Source organism: Parambassis ranga, unplaced genomic scaffold, assembly GCF_900634625.1.
Source record: "Parambassis ranga unplaced genomic scaffold, fParRan2.1 scaffold_21_arrow_ctg1, whole genome shotgun sequence".
Taxonomy (NCBI): Eukaryota; Metazoa; Chordata; class Actinopteri; family Ambassidae; genus Parambassis; species Parambassis ranga.
Genome location: NW_021144767.1, coordinates 2,911,946 through 2,931,850, shown reverse-complemented (window position 1 = coordinate 2,931,850; position 19,905 = coordinate 2,911,946). Strand labels below are relative to the sequence as shown.

The window sequence follows — 19,905 nt, the reverse complement described above, 5'->3', positions numbered from 1 at the left end:
AAATATGATATGTTAATACGTAGAGAAGATTGAAGCAAGGCGTCTGGACTTGTAGAGTTTTCTTGAAGACGTTTTGCTGCTCATCAAAGCAGCTTCATCAGTTCTAACTGTTTGGTGGGGAAACATGGTTTATATGTGGTTGCAGACCTCAGTGGGTGGGTCTGGGTAAAACTCACAAACAATAGCACTAAATGTTTCCATGGCTGCCTGGGCTAGGTGTGTCTAACGACTGGCTAACGACTGTGAGACTGCCGGAGGGGGACTGGTTGACAGCCCTTTGTTCTTATTGTATGTGCAAACTTCCTGGGAATGGATGGAATCACTGCATTGTATGTGGTAGAAAGATGATGTCTGAGGCCACCACCTCTGTTAAGGGAAGGTTTTTCCAGCTTAACATAGATGCTTCCTTGACTCCTCTTTCAAACCACCTTTCCTCTCTGTCTAAAATGTGGACATTGTTGTCCTCAAAGGAAAGATTATGGAGTTTGCGCTGGTATTTCTTCAGTTTTTTACACTCCTTGCTTCACAAGTAACCGTGGACACACAGTGGAGGCCCTATTGTTTACACGGGGGATCAGCTGTTAGCCCTCAGGGACACAGCGGTGCTGCACAGCGAGAGACCCGACATTCTTCGAGACATAAGGAGGAGAAGATGACGGGGAACCCGTGCCGGAGCTGCGTGTTGTTCCATCAGATGTTATAAACCTGTGCTCCCCTCGGTCATCACTGGGAATGTTTGATCTCTCACTAATAAGATGGACGAGCTGACGGTGCTGACTCGGCACCAGAGGGAATATCGTCAGTGTAGCATGCTGTTGTTTACTGAAACTTGGCTAACGGTGCTAACACTGGACTCTAACGTTGCGCTAAATGGATTTCAGTTGGCAAGGACAGACAGGACAGTGGAGTGCGGTCAGAGGAAAGGAGGGGGGCTGGTATTGTTTGTTAATGATAGATGGTGTAATCCTGGACACATCACTGTCAAAGAACAGATCTGCAGGTCTGATTGATTAATGATCTACTGTAGTGCTGTGTGAGTCATCAGAGGACACTTCTGTCTTCATTTGAAGCTGGTAGGTACAAACTGCACCACTGCTAGCAGGAGCTCCTTTGTTCTACACCTGGACATCAGCTCACTCATTTTAACAACTGACAGACTCCATTTCTGGAAAGACAGACCATCTGGACAAGATATGTCTCTGGTTCTCTTCCAGTCAGGTTTACTCACAGAGGAGGTTCCATGGTGTAATGGTTAGCACTCTGGACTCTGAATCCAGTGATCTGAGTTCAAATCTCAGTGGAACCTTTTGTTTGAACAGTTATCCTGGTGTCCTTTCTACACAGTTAAGTCTATGGAGAAGTCCACAGTCGGTTCATTGGTCCAGCTGTAGTCATTAATGGACTGAAGGCCATGAAGGAGGCTGTGGTGCTGAATCCTGCTGCTTGTGCTGGATGATCCAGTTATAACATGGAATCCTCTGCTGCCCATGCTGCTATGTCCTGCTAGTACTCATTATTCAGGAAACAAGAACAAGTATTAGGGAGTGCTCTCAAGTGCTCTCTAAGCAAAATAAAATAGCTTTGTTTCTATGGTGACCCCACAGGCTGCAACAAAACACCACCAGGTGCTGGTCATATAATTAGAATATCATCAGAAGGTTGATTTATTTCAGTAATTCCATTCAAAAAGTGAAAGCTGTATAATGCAAACATTCATTCCACACAGACTGAAATATTTCAAGTGTTTATTTCTTTTAATTTTGATGGTTATAACGGACAACCAATGAAAACCCACATTCAGTATCTCAGCTGGATGGATGAGGATGGATGGATAATGTAGTGGACTCCCACCCAGCAGATCAAGTCCCAGAGGTTACAGCATCATTTATTAGCTGAGTTTCCCCTCAGGGAAGCTGCTGTTTACAAGCTGTTTACAGAGAGAAGCAAACAACAGTCAGCATCATCATCCATAAAAACACATGACAATAACATGTGAGACAGAGAGTTTATGATCAGTGCTCCCCCTGCTGGTTAGGACATATGATGACATTTTTAAATGTACCAGTCAAAAGTCACTCAGTGGTTTGTCTTTGTTTTTATGACTTTCTACATTGTAGATTCATCCTGAAGACATCAGAGCTATGAAGGAACACATGTGGAATGATGTAGTGAACAAACAGTGTTAAACCAAGCAGAATATGTTTGATGTTTGACATTCTTCCAAGCAGCACCTGCTCTGTGGTGAAGGTGATCGGTGGAGGTGGGGAACCAGTAATTCCCAGGTGATGTCAGCCGAGGGGTCTGAGGATGAGGTGCGAGCAGGGCCATCTGGATGAGCTGTGGGAGAAGAGAGGGTGGGTGACGTGGCTGGTCGTTGTCTCTCAGCTGCTGAAGAGTCGTTAGCAGGCTGAACTGGGGTCACTAAAAAAACTGATACAGCTCATTGGCCCTTTGCACACTGCCATTAACTCCACCCCTGCTGCTCCACCTGTAACCAGTGATGGTCCTCATGCCACTCCACACCTCTCTTGTGTTGTTTTGCTGAAGTTTCCACTCCAGCTTCCTCCTGTACTTCTCCTTGGCCTCCCTGATTTTTGTTCTCAGGTCCTTCTGTGTAGCTCTCACCTCCTCCCTGTCGCCCGCTTTGAATGCCTTCTTTTTTCTGTTTAAAATGGCTTTAATGTCCTTAGTCACCCATGGCTTGTTGTTGGGGTAACAATTCACTGTCCTAACTGGAACAACACTGTCCACACAGAAGTTTATGTATCCAGTGATGCACTCTGTGATTCCATCAATGTCCTGGCTGTGGGGTTCACAGAGTGCCTGCCAGTCAGTCACTTCAAAGCAGTCCTGAAGTGTTGAAGCCTCCTCATTCCAAAAATAAATCCCTCCTCCACATAAAGTCAAAAGTTCTAAATGTGAGTCATTAAATGAGAGGTTCCAGCAGAAACGTCCAAACATCTGAAGAGAAGCTGAGAAGCCTGAGATACAGGGGCTGCAAGCTGTGCTTCAACTGTTCCTGTTTAGACAATAAGAACAGATCATCATCTTCATCACCCTCAATAAGAACAGATCATCACCTCATCACCTCTCACCAACCTCCCTTCATCTGCTTGGAGCCGCAGCCAGTCGGTGCCAGATCGTTCATATGGTGGCATATTAGTCATTCATTGGGTCAAATAAAGGTTTCCTCCATTTTAATTCATATTGATTCAGTTCACGCTGTGTTTATGTCTCCTTGTAGCTGACAGCAGCAACAACAGGGCTCAGTCTGTTTAACCACTGGATGTAGTGAAGTTTGTAGTTATCCAGAGAAGGACTGTGTGCTTTATGATTTGTATCTTAAGAGGAGATTTGCATATTAGGGATGAAATAAATACAGCATGAAATATAAATAAATAAATTGCAAATGTCCCTTTCGGGGCTCCATAAATGTTAATCCTAAAAAAGGAACATCCAGTGTGGACATACACAGTGAACATAAACTGCTATAATAACAACTTTAAAAACAATCAGACTAATTCCACTGTGATCCTTAGTAGCATTATCCGTAATAAGATTGTCAGTGAAGAAAACAAATATAAACACACACACACTCTTCTCCCAGCTCTTATAAAGACGTCCGTCATAGAAGCAGAGTCCTACCGGAGCTCCAGAGAGACACAAACAGCAGCAGCGCTCTGTGACCCATGTCCACTCTGTGTGTCCTCCAAACAGTCTTCCTCAGGTCTTTATCAGGACAGCAGTCAGAGGAAAAGGCAGAAAGAGCAGAGCTGATAAGTCACATGACAGATGCACTGACACGCTCTCTAGTCAGCTCTTCCACCAATCAGGCGCTGCCTCGCTGCTCATGCAGCCAATCAGGTTGTAGCAGTACATTTAAAGCTTTCCTCTCTCTGCTGTCAGCTGTCATTCCAGATCACCTTTGAGAGCTGCTCTGGAATGGTGGATGGATCTGAGTGGTGTTTTGGAGCTGACTAGAGAGCGTGTCAGTGCATCAGTCATGTGACTTATCAGCTCTGCTCTTTCTGCCTTTTCCTCTGAATCTTTTCATCTCATCAGTGTTCCGACCTCATACGTCCTGCATCAACATGAAGCTGCTGTTTATTCATGCATTTCTAACACACAGCTGACAGGTCCGTCACTCACCTGCAGCAAGGTATTGGATCTGGACTGGAAGCTGAGTGAGGAGAGAAGCATTCTGAAGGCTTCCAGTGACTGACGTGTGGATGTTGAATCTGTCTGAGTCCAGTGTTCAGCTCAGTCCAGCTGCTGCACACAGTGAGGAGCTGTGACTGCATCCAGCTCAGTCCTGCTATGAACTGTGAGTCTGAACTTTGGGGTCGACCCTGCAGGATCCTGCAAAGGCCCAACAGCCTGTTGTACTGATGCACAGGAAGCCTTTCCACAGTTGAAGCAGGCAGTGTGTGTGTCTGAAGCAGTGTATTGTGTGTGTGTGTCTGTGTGTTAGTGTGTGTCAGTGTCTATATTGTGGCCCTGTGTTGGCCTCTCAGGGAGTGTTGTGTTGTTGCTGCTGTCTCTCCCCTGTGTGTGCAGGAGGTTGCTGGGTGGAGCTGATCCTGAGCTTATGCAGCTCTCCTGTGCTGACGAGCTGGAGACGGTTTAAGAGTTCCCAGTCTGTTTGCTTCACTCTCTCTCTCCCCGTCTGGCCTACTAGGAGGGCTGCTCTCTCTCCAGCCTGCTGCAGGCATGGCGGTGTATTTTGTTTGCACATTTCCTTGTTTGTCAATTGTTGGTATACAATTATACCAAAATAAAATATTCTTTCTTCAATAAAATGGTCAAACGGTTAAAGTTGTGTTTGTCCTCCCCAATGTGTCACACTTTCTGAGCCGGTGTGACAATATATGTGTGTGCATGTCTGTAAGAGTGTGTGTATGATTGTGTGTTGGTGTGTGTGTTGCGTCTATATGTGTGCATGTGTCTATATGTGTGTGTGTGTGTGTGTGTGCGTGTGTGTGTCTATATGTTTGTGTTATGTATGTGCGTGTGTGTGTGTATGTGTGTCAGTGTGTGTGTGTGTGTGTGTGTGTGTGTGGTCAGCCTTCATCCTTCCTGTCAGCAGAGCAAAGCTGTATCAGTGTCTCATCCAGGTCTCAGCTCCTCAGGCTTTCTTCAGAAGAGCTGTCACTGTTGGAGTATCTGTTGCACAAGTGCTGCACATATCTGATCTAAGTTCTTTCTGAATCCTCACATCTAAAGTTACAGAGAACTTTTACAAACTCCCTTCTTGTTGGCTGCTACAAGCCGACAGCCTCCACACATCAGAGGCCTGCACACCATGAGCTTCCTGCACTTCCTGCTGTTGATGACAGCTCTCTCTCAGATTGGGAGATTAGACTGATGTGACTGTGACATCATGACGTCACTATTCAGAGCCTGCTGTTTAACATGCTGCTCACAGAGAGACAGAAACAGCAGCAGCACTCTGTGAGCCAGGTCCACTCTACTTGGAGGAAGTAAAACACCTCATTTCATCAAGATGGAGACACTAAAGAACACAACCAGCAGCTGTGACACATCAGCTTTTCCTCCTAATCTACTCAGTTCATGGATGTTCTGACACACGTCCTGCCTCGTGCTTCAACAGGAAGACTCATCAAGTTGATAGCAGCTTCAAAATAAGTGTGTATAAGTATTAAAACACTAAACTGTGACTTCAATGAGTCTCCTTTATTTGAACTGATTCATAAAATGATCATAAACACATGACAAATGAAATCCATTCAAACTCTGAAGTTCACCTCATCATATCCCAGTGGCAGACAGAGCAGGCCCCCTGAGTGACAGCAAAGCAGTGAGCCCCCTGCTGGTGATCAGCTGCATGTACCAGAAGCAGACAGAGATTTCTGATATGATGTTAAAGGTGTCACAGAGGAGGATCCGACTGTCTGACCTCTGATTCTTCTGTCAGCATCAGACACATCACAGTTTGATCAGTTTTCAGATCACACACAGCAGCATCAGTAACACTGAGCAGACATTACACACTCCATCAAACACACACACACACTGCTCACTTATAACAGGGATAATAAGTAAAGTTCTTTACAATAAATTCACATTCACATTTTATTATCACTTCACACATGGCACAGTATATATGGCAGAGAGTTAAAGGTGGAATATGTAGTCAGAGTTAATACCAAATATTGACACTAGGTGGCAGCACTTCAGCCTCCATCCACTGCTGCACTACCAGCACCACTCTCAGTGCTTTTTGTTTCCATTGACTGTACAACATGATTCAATCCATGTTATTTATATGACAAACTATGTGTAGTGTTTCTATGTGTGTAGCTGACATGTTGCTCAGCTTCCATTGGACACATATACTAGATGGAAGCTGCAGCAGGATTGGCTGATGACTGATCACAGGTGTGAACAATCAAACCTGCGAATGAAATGGAAAACAAGTAAAGGAGCACCAACACCAAACTGGACAGGACAAACTGGACAAGACCATGCACTCATGGACAGAACCAACCTGGGTCGTCAGACTCTTCATCGTTACCTTTTGCCGGTTGTTGTGGCCGAGTGGTTAAGGCGATGGACTAGAAATCCATTGGGGTTTCCCCGCGCAGGTTCGAATCCTGCCAACAACGGTTCTTTTCATCTCCAAGATCACTTTATGCCCCTCCATCGTTTACACTTAACAAGTCTGATGTGTTAACAACGAGCTCTATGAAAAAGGTCATCTTGACCAGTCAGAGTGCTGCCGTTTATATTGACTGTCTGAGGACCAAACCCTGGCACAGTCCATCTGACACTTCCAAAAACTATCATTTTAAAAACGCTGGACCGAGAGCAACTGGTGTGCAGTGAGGAGGCAAAGGATAAAACGTCCCAGCACATTTCAAACCCAGTTTCACCCTGAGGCAGAGACTGCTTCACCTTAAGGACAAAACACCTGGGAAAGGCAGATCTCAAGGTACTACAATAGTCAGAATGATTCATCATGTGGTGACCAGATGAAAAATCTCATCTCTGGCTCAAGACTTGTTGAGATAGCATAGACAGACACACTCTGAGTCTGTCCACATCAGTGTCAGTGAAGATTTCAGATTGTTTATTAAGTATTCATCCTTGAGATTTTCCAAACTTGTTGTGGACAGCACGCTTTTCATGTCAGGATGGCCGAGCGGTCCAAGGCGCTGCGTTCAAGCTGGGGAACATTCGTCCGTCTAAGATGGGGAAGAAGGGGGGAGAAGAAAAGAAGAGGAAAAAGAGGGGAAAAAGGGAAAAATGAAAAAAGAAAGGAAAGCTGTGGAAACATATCTAATTTTTGTACGTATTTCAAACTTTTGAAATACTTAGGATTTTACTTTGGACCACAGCTTGGATTCGAACCGGCGACCACAGGAATGCTAGCGTTGATCTGCATCTGCTACATTTTTGGCATCATTTTTACAAATGGACATATGGATAAACGTTTTAACAGTCTGCCTAAAGTAAACGGAGTGTTGCTATTAAGCAGGGACTCTCCTGTGTTGTACTCTATTTACCTTTGTTGCATAATACAGACCACAGACACATGAAATGAGACTGTTTCGGGTTTATTAACTCAAAATCATATTTTCTTACATCCCAAATAACGCTGTAATCCGACCCATATTTACAAATAAATGTCCCTTCAGTCCCGATCAAAAAGTAACAGGCAAACATACGAACAAACAAAAAACTCCTCCTGGTGAACCCCACACGGGATCCTCTCTCTCCCTGGGCGATCCTTGTCCATAAAAACAAATGGTTATTGTCCGTATTTTTTTTTTCGAATCACGGGTCCCTCTTACTCTCCCCTGTTTTCCTTCACCTGTCTGCCACCGCTGTCCTTCACGTCTCTCTCCTTTCACCCACAGCATGTCAGCTGGCAAAATAGATCACCCAACCCCCGCTGTCCTCTGACACGCCGTGTACCACAACATATAATATAAAATATAAAATAAAATATTACAAAGAATGCCGTAGCTTTAAGCAGCATTAAGGGACAATGTTTATTTACAGGAAGACATTTCTATATGGCCATACACCATAAAAATCTAAATAACTTATGTGGTAGTGCTGTGGTAGTGCTTAAACGGTGCTGTGGTAGTGCTTAAACGGTGCTGTGGTAGTGCTTAAACGTGGGTGGAAATACTTTGATTCTCAGGTTTGGTGTTTAAACACTGCACCTTAAATAACATTAGTAAGCACCGAGTGGCAAAAACAAAATCCACTTTGTGTAACGACCGTAACTCAACAAATTTATCAATCTATAAAAACGTCAACACAGTACAAGAGTTTACATGACACACAAACGTAAAATAGTGTCACACGGCACTGTAGCAAGTGTTTAATTACCGTACCGACTGTTTTTCTCGCTAGCTAGTGCAGAATGAATGACGACCAGTATGCGCCATACTGATTCTCTGCTCCAACATTTGTCCACCGTGATTGGTCAAATGTTGGAAATGTTGGACAGTGGGGAAGAAATCCGCTAGCTGATTGGGCGCACCTCCAGCAATTGAAGGCTTGTGATTGGCTCTTGTGTCCAACATTTTCCAACATTGTACGGACGATCCTTCGCCAGCTGGCGTTCAGGTCGCAGTCTCCACTGGAGGCGTGGGTTCAAATCCCACTCCTGACAGTTCCTCCTCTGGAGGAGAAATAAGTTTTCATTTAAAACGCTGACTGATCTAACCCAGACCACAAAATCCAATTGAATGATTTCATCTGTTATGATAATATTAAAGGTAACAGCTGAGACGTTGGACAAAACTTTCAGGGGTTCTTCCTGTTTTTTCTTGCCACTGTTGCTCTTAAGGAGGGTCAGTCTCTGGCTCCAATCGGATGACATCACAGGTCACTGTCGGGTTAGGGGTTTAATTCCAGAATTTTGTTACCATTCCGGAATCCTGCCTATCATTCTGGAATGGGTGGATGGATGTCTATTCCAGAATGCTGCCTCTCATTCTAGATTTCTGCCTTTCATTTGGGAATGCTTTCTTTCATTCTAGCCGTTTCGCCACTCTATATTGGTGAAACCAAACAACCACTACACAGAAGGATGGCACAGCACAGGAGAGCCACCTCCTCAGGACAAGACTCAGCAGTTCACCTCCACCTCAAAGACAGTGGTCATTCCTTTGAGGATAATAATGTCCAAATCCTAGACAGGGAGGACAGATGGTATGAAAGAGGAGTCAAAGAAGCGTCTATGTGAAATTGGAAAAACCCTCTCTAAACAGAGGGGGAGGGCTGAGGCATCAGCTCTCACCTGTTTACAACTCTGTCCTTTCATCCCTTCCTAGCAGACTTCACTCCCACTCAAACTCTAACGATGGGCCGTCAACTAGTGAGGCAACAGCTCTCACCTGTCCACAACCCTGTCCCTTCATCCCAGAGTTTCTGGTCGTTAACTGGCCATTAACCAACTATAGCAGGGGTCGGTAACCCGCGGCTCTAGAGCCGCATGTAGCTCTTTAGCGCTGTCCTAGTGGCTCCCTGGAGCTTTTTCAAAAATGTTTGAAAATGGAAAAAGATGTGGGAGGGAAATATAATGTTTTGTTTTAATATGGTTTCTGTAGGAGGACAAACATGACACAAACATTCTTAACGTTTTCCAATGCTGTAAAAATGTTTAGAATAAATATTCAATTTCAATATTTTTGTCAACGAAGATTTGCGTCATAGCCTGCGATACACGTTTCTATCAGCAGGGCGGGATGCCAGGCAGGTGGCTGTTGTAAACAAACCGGTGGCTGTGTGATGGGCCATGGATCCCAAAGGACCGAATCATTTGCATTCATTGCCAATGCGGAAGGATTGCCTGAATGTTTGCTCTGTAGCGAGAAGTTGTCAAATAACAAAAAGAGTAGAAGTGGAAGCCAGTGGAAAATGTCTTTCCACTGGCTTAGGAAGTGGAAAGACATTTTCCACTGGCTTCCAGGGAAGGCATGTTACATTTGCAGCCGAGTGCCCAGTTGGGAGTGAGAGAAAAAGTGCGATTGCATTACTTCTGGAGAAATTAGAGCAGCGCAAAAATAGATTTAAGAAGTGGATTGCATCTCCAAACATGAACTACATCAAATCAAAAATCAATCAAATCAAAATATCGCACCCGCCTCAGAGCTTGCAGTCCTGCGTCAAGATTAAAGTTACATCTTACATGCCCGATGTTGAGCTGACCATTGATGTCCGAAAACAGATGTCACATTAAACGGGTAAGAACACAATCCTGTCATAGGCACATATTTAGTAACGAAGTGGCTGTTTCTATAAAGTGATTTCTGATTTTCGTCAGTATATATGTGGAATGACACTTAGGGATATTATTGTGTTTTGTTGCTCAGGTCCGAGGATAGCTGCGTTGGTTGCGTGCCAAAAGAGAAGAGGATGCTGCTTTGTTTTACCCTTGCACTGACTTGCTTGGTATTTGCACAGAAATCAAACTTAAACTGTATGAATTAGATTTTATATACTTTACCTTTTCAAAAGGCTGCTGTTTTATTTTTATAAATGCAGGCTGCGTTTTATTGCACTCTGTTTGTTGCCCAGATAAGGGGCACGTTATGCACGTTCCATTTTGTTGTTGTTTTTTCGAATCCTCAAAATAAAAATGACATCAAAAATCGGATTTCTTCATTGCATTTCTTTAATTTCATCAAAGCAATGAAACATAATTCATTAATATTGTAATGGAGTTGTCGTACAACAGAGCAGTCACGTGGTGCGTCATTCCCTACAGGATGCGCTGCAGGGAAAATAAACATGTAATCATGAAGGTTCATTATGTATTTGTAGCCAACTTAGTCATTTTGATAGTAGGCTAATATAGCTAATATAGATACATACAGCATGTGTTGCCTTTATTATAAGGCTTATATAAGGCTTTTCATTTTTTGTGGCTCCAGACATATTTGTTTTTTGTTTTTTTGGTCCAATATGGCTCTTTCAACATTTTGGGTTGCCGAACCCTGAACTATAGGGATCGTAGTCATGTGAGCTCCTGCAAGATCCACCCACAGAGGTCCTGAACACATAAAACTCAGATTCCCAACCAGAAAAGTAGCAGAACTGAAGAAGCCACTTGGGGAAGTGGCGAAACGTCTTCAAAAAACAATCCTTGATTGACTTTGTGGCTGTGGCATTAGCTCAACATTGAATCATAAAGTGTATTTGTTGCATAACAGGAAGTGGTCAGTGGAAACTGAATTGAATTGAGAAGCAGAACCTCTCCTTTATAGGGGTTGGTAATTGTCTCGCATTGGACAGAAATGAAAACTGTGTTTAGATAAGCAAAGATGCTAGCAGGTTAACAGTACTGCAGTGGTTAAACCCGATGGGCCGCTGAAGGGCTGAAAACGTGCAGGCACTATTACTTCAAATTCTGACACGGCCATGTTTGTAGTCCAATGAAAGAGGACAAGCTACTGAATTGAATGGTATAAAAAATCTAATGGACTACAATACCCAGCTGACATAAAATCCCTGCGTAAAGACTAGATGCAACAACACTAACGCTAGTGCGCGTAGGTGTTTGTGGAGGTTGTAGTTGCTTTAGTGCGCTTCAGTGACTTTTGGTGAATTTCAGTGAGTTTCAGTGAGTGTCAGAGGTTTTTTTAGGTTGTTAGCTAGCTTATCTCTTCTTCTTACTGCGTCGAGAGGGGCATGGAGCAGAATTTCAATGGCAGGGATTTCCGGATTTGTTTGACCCCGTTGAATCCCCAGTTGAACGTTGGAAAAGATGGACCCAGTTTATGAGTAAGTTTTGTACATTTATTTTGAAGTGTAAACTATTTGTTGCTAATAAAAATGATTTATTATATATATACATATACACAGTATAGTATACAGCAGGGTGGTAGTTGGGGTGAGAGAGGAGGATGCAGAGGATAGTGGTGATGATTCACTGTGGCAACCCCTAAGGGAAGAGCTGAACAGAGATGAAGAAGGATGATTCAATCCTATTCAATACTGTCTTTACATATTTTTTACATAATGTGTATATTTCAATATGTATGCAATTACAGATAAAAATAAGTGTTATTATTTTCATAGCCAATAAGAGGGAAGAGCCCAGATGGGCCTGGGACCTGGCTTTCCTCTTCAGCGAGGTCCCAGGCCCATCTGGGCTCAACGCTGAGGCATCACCTCTCCTTGTTGTTATTGTATTTTTCTTACTTTACATTTGGTTGGACTTTCATTATTTTACATTAGTTATTAGTTATGATAATAAAAACTGCTCTATTTGGAGACAAAATTATACATTTTGATGTTTTTGATTTTACACTGTGCATAATGGTAGAAGTTGATGAAGTACAAGGTAAAATTCATACCCAAAAGCTCCAGTAGATGGCAATAGACTAGTGAAATGGATGTAAGTTGTATTTTTCAGCCACTTCCCATTGGAAATGATAAGTAACCTATTTGGCAATGTGGTGCCAAATTGTGCCAGAGTGTCCGCCTGGTGATATCCTTACTAAAACCTTTGTGAAGACTTTGCTCTTTGTTCAAATTCTATCAAATTTGGTATATTTGTAGCCAAGGGATAGCTGAATGTGATCAATGGCATCTGTGTACATAGAATCATTGTTAGCATACTGTTTTCTTCTGTCAAACAGGAAAAAAACTCAGGCGAGGATAGAAATGTTACATTTCTCATTTAGTTTATTGTAATTCACTCAGGCATACTAATAGACACAATATTTTAAACACTGGAAATGCATTTTCCGAGGTCCCTGGATGTTCCTAGACACCAAGAACATGCATAATGCACATTATTATTGTCTTTTTAGGTGATTTTTTTTTTCTTTTAGGGTTTAAAGGGTTAACATCTGAATGTGGTGTAACAAGAGTACAAAGCTTGCCGCCCAAACAGGGACTTGAACCCTGGACCCTCAGATTAAAAGTCTGATGCTCTACCGACTGAGCTATCTGGGCTCTACATGTCATTTCAGGGACTAATTCTGTGCAGACAGGTTAACTGAAACAGAGAGCATTGATTGGCTACATTCAAACATATAAGAAATTCGCTGAATGCTTCTTTAAGGGTGAACTTCCTGTGTGTGCAGACAGTGGAGGTGGTTTCAGGTGTTATAAATTGGCATCTCCATGGTTCAGATGAAGAAGTGGTTCCAGTTCCTCACATGCTCACATCTGCTAGTCCACAGAGGACAGTGGTCCTATACACATAAAGAACACATACTTAATGAATGTATGTGTTTTTATAGAGGACTTCATATTGTCTGAACCTGAGGAGGAGGAGGAGGAAGTCCTGTTCATATCAGCTGACAGGACTGATTCTGGTGTCAGCACATGTTGCTTTAATCTACAAAGTGAAATTGTTATTTGTTGCCAGTCATACACTCTCAGACTCTGGATTCCATTACAGGACAATGTGGACCTCATGTCAGTGTTGTATGGAAAGCCAGTTCAGCATTTGTTACATTTCTTGATATTAAATATTTTATTTCTCGCACTAGTAAGGCATTTAGACCTGGTTAGTGTTGGGTGTATGCGCTTCAGGAATGTTGTTTTAGGTTTGTTGTTTGTATTCATGTTAGTAAACTTGATTAGTTTTTGTGTTGTGTCTCCTTTCTATTGGCTGTTGGCAACACATGTTTGCAGATGGGTTAAGGGTGAGCCTATTAGAATATGAGAAGTTAAGAAGAAGCTGTGCCTGTTTTTATTGCACAATCAAACTAATTTCATGACAAATAGCCTATATCATAGAATTTTAGTCGACTAAATCCACGGCAGATTTACTAGACTAAAAGTTTAAAAATGTTGATGACTAAAATGTTTCTAAAATCAAATGACATTTTAGTCACAAGACTAAAATAAAAACTAAATCAAAAATTGCTGCCAAAATTAACACTGATGACTACACATACTTATAGGTATGCTTACAATGAAGGGTTAACTACCAAATAATGTAATTGTCAGAAACAGAACTCAGCCTCATAAATATCCATTTTTACAGTGAGCTCCCAAGGAGCCATGCACAATCACTACCTTCACATAAAATAAACCACATCATAAAGTGCTGCTTACCTTTCAGAGGAATCAAACTTCTGAAAGCAATATGGCGCCCTGCATAAACTTCTCTCAGCAACTACGGTGTCACTGAAGAAAAGTGCAGCATGGGAGCTGTCACTCCAACCAAACCAACCGTGCCTCTGCACCACCTGCTGGCCAACCGGAACAGACTTACATGTATATCTGCATATCTAATGGTTGTTCTGTATCGTCTTTATTTTTACTTTATCTGTTGTTATGCTGCTCAGGGCCTTGTTTCGATGCTGCTGCAATGACTTCATGTTCCTCGGCCACACTTGGAGGAGCTGTTCACGTCCACAGGGAGGAAAGGAGACAGCGTGCTGATGGAGCAAACTCTGTTTACCATGTGGGGTAACATCGGCTTACAAGGATTCAACCTCCAATCTCAAAAACACATTATGGTAAGAAGTCTTATGTCTGTATTTGTGTATTTGTAAATATTAATAAAACAGTTTTACAAATATTTGATTTCACGCCTTTGCGTCTAGATCAATTGATGCGAAAATCGAAGCAAGTGAACCTGTGACTAATTAATCTGGGTCTACGCTGCGTCTTCTGCTGCTGTCCAACAACACTCCGCCGCATCCGTGTCCGGCTGCCGTTAAAAGAAAACAAGCGGTCGCTGCAGCAGTCATACAGCTAACATCAGGAGGAACATGCTAAACAAACAGTGACACATTCAACAGAAGGAACTCTACAGTACGAGAGCAGGTAGGAGTTTTCTCTGAGACATAGAAAGTGTCATCTAAGAACTTCCCGTTTGTGAGCCCAGAGATAGCGAGTAGGATGTCAAAATGAGTGACAGCATGTAGCTCAGTCAGCAGGATAAAACCTGTTTGTAGTGCCTTTCACTGAACATGGAGGCCTTTCTTCATGGCTGTTCACTTTAATGAAGATGTGTTAAAGCACCAGAGCTGCTGAACTCCTTGTGTGTGAGAGCCTGTTTGGTTTATGTCATTTGAAATTGAACATGATCAAAGTGTCGTGCATTCACATTAACTTTATTAATACCCATGGAGTCATTGGGTTGTGTTAGCAGCATATACAACAACTGACAGTAAACACAATGCATGTGTTGATGATTTTCTGTGTCCTCTTCACAGATACTGTGTGTTGATACCCCAGTATTTTCTGAGCCAGTCATCTACAAAGTGAGTTACTAACACAGCCACAACTGTTATGTTGTGTTATTTTAAATGATACAATGATTCTGTACATGGTTTGTAAACCTTCAGCTGTAATGGAAACAGTAGTGCTTTTTATATTGTTTGAATGGAAATGTAACCGTGCCCTGACAGATTTGTTTTCTTCTTTTCTTCTTAGAATTCTTTTCTTCTTTCGCATTAAAAAGAAGAAAATGAATCATAATATTAATTAATAATAATTAAGAAAGAGAGGTTGGTGTCTTTAGATAAGCATGTGTTTCAGAGATTCAGTGTAGTTTTGAGTGTGAGTACCAGTATGTGTTTGGCATGGTGTGCTGCTGATTTTGATTGAGCTTTGTATTCTTTCAGGTCTTGTATACATTCAAAATGAGTACTGTGATTAAGTTTGTGCGGCATTATTATCAATACGTAGGGAGTGGCAGAGATGCCTGATTGTCAGGGCTCCTTGTACAAACAGAGCACAGTGTTGAGTAATAGGGCATAGAAACTTCAAGGTCCGCCAAAGAAACTGTTATTACTAACAGCAGCGTTACAGTGAGGAAACATACAATAATTATTCTATAACCCTATTCCCAGTTTGTTTGGGTGTTGTCAGAGCTTATTGCCTTTGATTAGGTGGTTGTTGTTGCAAAGAGCGTAAGGGAACCACACAGCCTCTGCTCTCTTGTTTCTGTGCTCCTGTAATACCTTTCATTCTGCTCTGTAGCCACTTAAGGTTTATATCCATTTTGATGTTGTTGTTGTCACATACACACTGTCACAAATGTTTAATTGAACGCTGGCTATCATACACAGGAAGAGGGATGCGATAGACGTGTATCCAGTGATTAGCCTGGCTGCCTCTCTAAACCCCTCTGGAAATGGTAAAAGCATTTTTGTAACTTCTATACAGATCCACAGTTTACGAAACATCGCAGATTGACACTAAGAGGCAAGAGATGGTGTAAACTAGCACACAGAAAGATGTTTTATATAGGCTACTATGAATGAGCTGAGACACTCCATAAATCATGTGTACAGGTGTACCTGAAGGGGCAGATGGAAGCTACAGACAGCAGGTCATCAGCACTAACAGAAGAGACGACTCAACAAAAAGGCACGAGACGTCGTACAATATGTGGTCTTAATAATACAGTTACATTGTTCTAAGTGTTTTGTTGTTGGATTTCAGTTACCACCCCCATGTACGTTGGTATCAGACAGTCAACTGTGCAGTTGCAAGAGTGATCTTGGTGAACCCAGAAAGTCAGCGCTGTGATTTCTTCTCTGACAGAGTCATCTACAGGTCTGTCAGGACCAGACCACCAGTGTTTGCTCACTCACTTTCATCACATCCAACATTCAGTGGAACTTTCTGTCCAGAGCATTTTACACTGGTGGTAGTGGGTACATGTTCGGCATGCCAGTCTGTAAATTAGACAAACAAACGGTGTCACACAGTTCCGGGTTACAGTTTAATGTAAAGGGCATCTCATTCAGTCACTTTCCTTTGGTGCTACTGTGATTGTTCTGTATTCTGTTGTTTCTGAATAATACAGCTGTCTCATAATTGGATTTAAAGGAAATCTACATTTAATTTGTGATTACATTATCATGAAATTTGATTGGCCTAACATTATACTAATTTAGCAAAGATATCTTTACTCTGCTGCAGTTACATTCATTCATGTCAGGGAACAAACTTCTTTGTTTGCACAGACTCAATATACCCGCCCTCATTTGTGTCAGATTTTCATTGTATACATTACATAACAGTAGAATAAAGCTTGCCCATCTGATTCCTAAGACCTTCTATCAGCAGCAAATATGTAACTTGGTTGTTGGTGCATTTCTTGACTGTCAGTATACATGATTCCTTGTGGTTGCTCACCTGTGGGAAGCTTCCAAGGAATTATAGTGGTTTATTGGTTCACCCTGACAAAGAATGAGGAGGGATATAGGGGGAGATTATAGAGTTTGAGAGATGATCATGAAACAATGTAGAATATTGTTCCCTTTTGTGTTTTTGCAAATTGAAATCGTAAATTGCCTTAAATGCTTCAGAATTGCAAACAAGTGACCTGGTATGGAGGAAACTTGGAGTGTGTTGATGCCCTCTTTTTGTTCTGCAGTGGCAGAGTGAATGGTCGTCAGTACAGAGCCGACCTGGAGCTTTACCAGAATATTGTTGCTGAACAGTGCTGCTGGGAAATGAAGTCCAACCAACCCGTTCTCAAACTAGTCAAACAGCAGCAGGGACACTGGGAAAGACTTGTCAGGACTAAGGTACTCAACTTGTGTTCAGTCTACAGCAGAAATATAGAATTTTTCCACATCATCTTTTGATTGATTTCAAAGGTGATTTATCTTTCTAGAATATTTTTGTGAAAATGTTACTTTTGAATTATTAGTCAGTAAAAATATTCTCGCTTGCTATCAAAGTAAATAGTGGCCAGTATAGAGTAAGTAATAAGAGTAATCAGAGTAAGTAATTCTCACGAAATACTAAGTGGTATCAAGAAGTATGAAAAAAAAACATATAAAATAAATAACATAAAAAAAACTATGAAACCTACGTGCCGAATTCACATTTAAATGTAAGTAAAGAGCAGTAGTTGGAGAGTTTTAAAATGCTAGTAGCATTAAGAAAATGAGTTTTGTATTTACAAACATGACGTCCTGTTGATACGAGGCGCTGTAAACTAAACGTTTTGATTGAATGTTGTTTCTGGACTGTTTACTGTAGTATAGTATAAAGTATAGTTCACGTGAGGAGCAATATTATCGTTATTATATCAAACGGTCATTCTGCCTGTTGTCATTTTGTTGTAGGAGGAGCAGAGAGAAACAGAAGAAACCTGACAATTGATAACGGAGGAGATGAGGCTGGAGAGGGAGAGAGAGAGGGAGAGAGAGAGAGAGGGAGGGAGAGAGAGAGAGGGAGGGAGGGAGAGACAGGAGAGAGAGAGAGGGAGGGAGGGAGAGGGAGAGAGAGAGAGAGGGAGGGAGAGACAGGAGAGAGAGAGGGAGAGAGAGAGGGAGGGAGAGAGAGAGAGGGAGGGAGAGACAGGAGAGAGAGAGAGGGAGAGAGAGAGAGAGGGAGAGAGAGAGAGGGAGGGAGAGACAGGAGAGAGAGAGAGGGAGAGGAAAGAGAGAGAGAAAGAGAGGGAGGGAGGGAGAGAGAGAGAGGAGAGCAAGAGGGAGAGAGAGAGAGGGAGGGAGAGACAGGAGAGAGAGAGAGGGAGAGAGAGAGGGAGGGAGAGAGAGAGAGAGGGAGAGAGAGAGAGGGAGGGAGAGACAGGAGAGAGAGAGAGGGAGAGGAAAGAGAGAGAGAAAGAGAGGGAGGGAGGGAGAGAGAGAGAGGAGAGAGCAAGAGGGAGAGAGAGAGAGGGAGGGAGAGAGAGAGAGGAGAGAGCAAGAGGGAGAGAGAGAGAGGGAGGGAGAGAGAGAGGGAGGGAGGGAGGGAGAGGGGGGGAGAGAGAGACAAGTTATTTTACAAGTTGGGAGGCTCAGGCATTATTTTATATCTGTCATGTCAAAGTTTATCCAAAATATTGAGTTGGAGTTATTAGTGTTTGTATTGCAGCAGTTTTAAATGGTGTTTTCCACTTAGGTCCATTAACTCCTATTATAATACTACATTTTAATATCAGAGCCATAACAACATGGAATCATGCATTTCTTAATGTAAGGGTTTCATTTGTGAGGACATGTCAAAGTTCATGATCATAAATTCAGCTTCACATTCTTCATTTCACTGCTTCTAAGACAAAAACATGTTCTGACCTGAAATCACAGTCAGTGATTCAAATGAAAGTGAAACATCATCAACATTTAAAGCACAAAGTTGAAGCTGCTGTCACTTCCACACACTCTGCTTCTACACACAGCACAGACTCACTGAGGAACCAGAACCCAACCAGAACCCAGCATGTAGAGGCTGAGTGAATGTGGTGCTGAAGGTGTGGAGGTGGATCAGTGTGTCAGAGGAGACTCTGTAGAAGGACAGAGTGCCAGCAGGACAGTCCACATACACTGCTGCTCTGTGAGAGCCAGAGGAGGAGGAGATGGATGTTTCTCTGTTATTGTGACCGACAGAGTAACCACGATCATAGCAGATCAGACTCCAGGACTGATTGTTTCCTCCAAACCAGCAGTCAGCACTGTCTCCTTTCCTTCTGATTCTTCTGTAACTCACTGATATATAAACCCCTCCTCTCCTCTCGACCTCCCAGTAACAGCGACCAGTCAGAACATTTCTACACAGCAGCTGTTCCCAGTAGTCAAATCTGTCTGGATGATCAGGATATGGCTGCTCCTCTCTCACACGTGTCACCTTCCTGTTGTTGTCAGACAGTTTGAGCTTTGTGTGCACTGAGTTTGTGTCGACTTCAAGTTGACAGAAATCTGATGGAGAGAAAAAGACACAGCTGCAGTTTATCATCTGACACATCTGATGGCTTCATTCTGTCTTTACTGACTGATGTGTTGTTCATTCATACAAAGTTTATCATCAGACTTTTTGTCACTAATGTTTGAATGAACAAACACACAACTATCAGCTTTGTGTTCAAACACAAACTGGATATTTGCAGCAATGTGAGTAAAGACAGACGACACATTTAGAACATGAGAAGAACAGCAGCATCAACTGTATCATTGGATAAAGAGCATCATCCAAAAGCCCCATACAGGAACA

The 19,905-nt window shown here is 42.5% G+C and overlaps 3 non-coding genes across 3 annotated transcripts; 2 read left to right on the top strand and 1 right to left on the bottom strand.

Annotated features, from left to right (window-relative positions):
- Positions 1–1,234: 1,234 nt before the first annotated feature.
- trnaq-cug (transfer RNA glutamine (anticodon CUG)) lies at positions 1,235–1,306 on the top strand. Its single transcript has one exon. It is a non-coding gene; the product is annotated as a tRNA-Gln (tRNA).
- A 5,238-nt stretch (positions 1,307–6,544) lies between these two features.
- On the top strand, positions 6,545–6,626 carry trnas-aga (transfer RNA serine (anticodon AGA)). Its single transcript has one exon. It is a non-coding gene; the product is annotated as a tRNA-Ser (tRNA).
- Positions 6,627–12,869: 6,243 nt separating this feature from the next.
- On the bottom strand, positions 12,870–12,942 carry trnak-uuu (transfer RNA lysine (anticodon UUU)). Its single transcript has one exon. It is a non-coding gene; the product is annotated as a tRNA-Lys (tRNA).
- Positions 12,943–19,905: the final 6,963 nt, after the last annotated feature.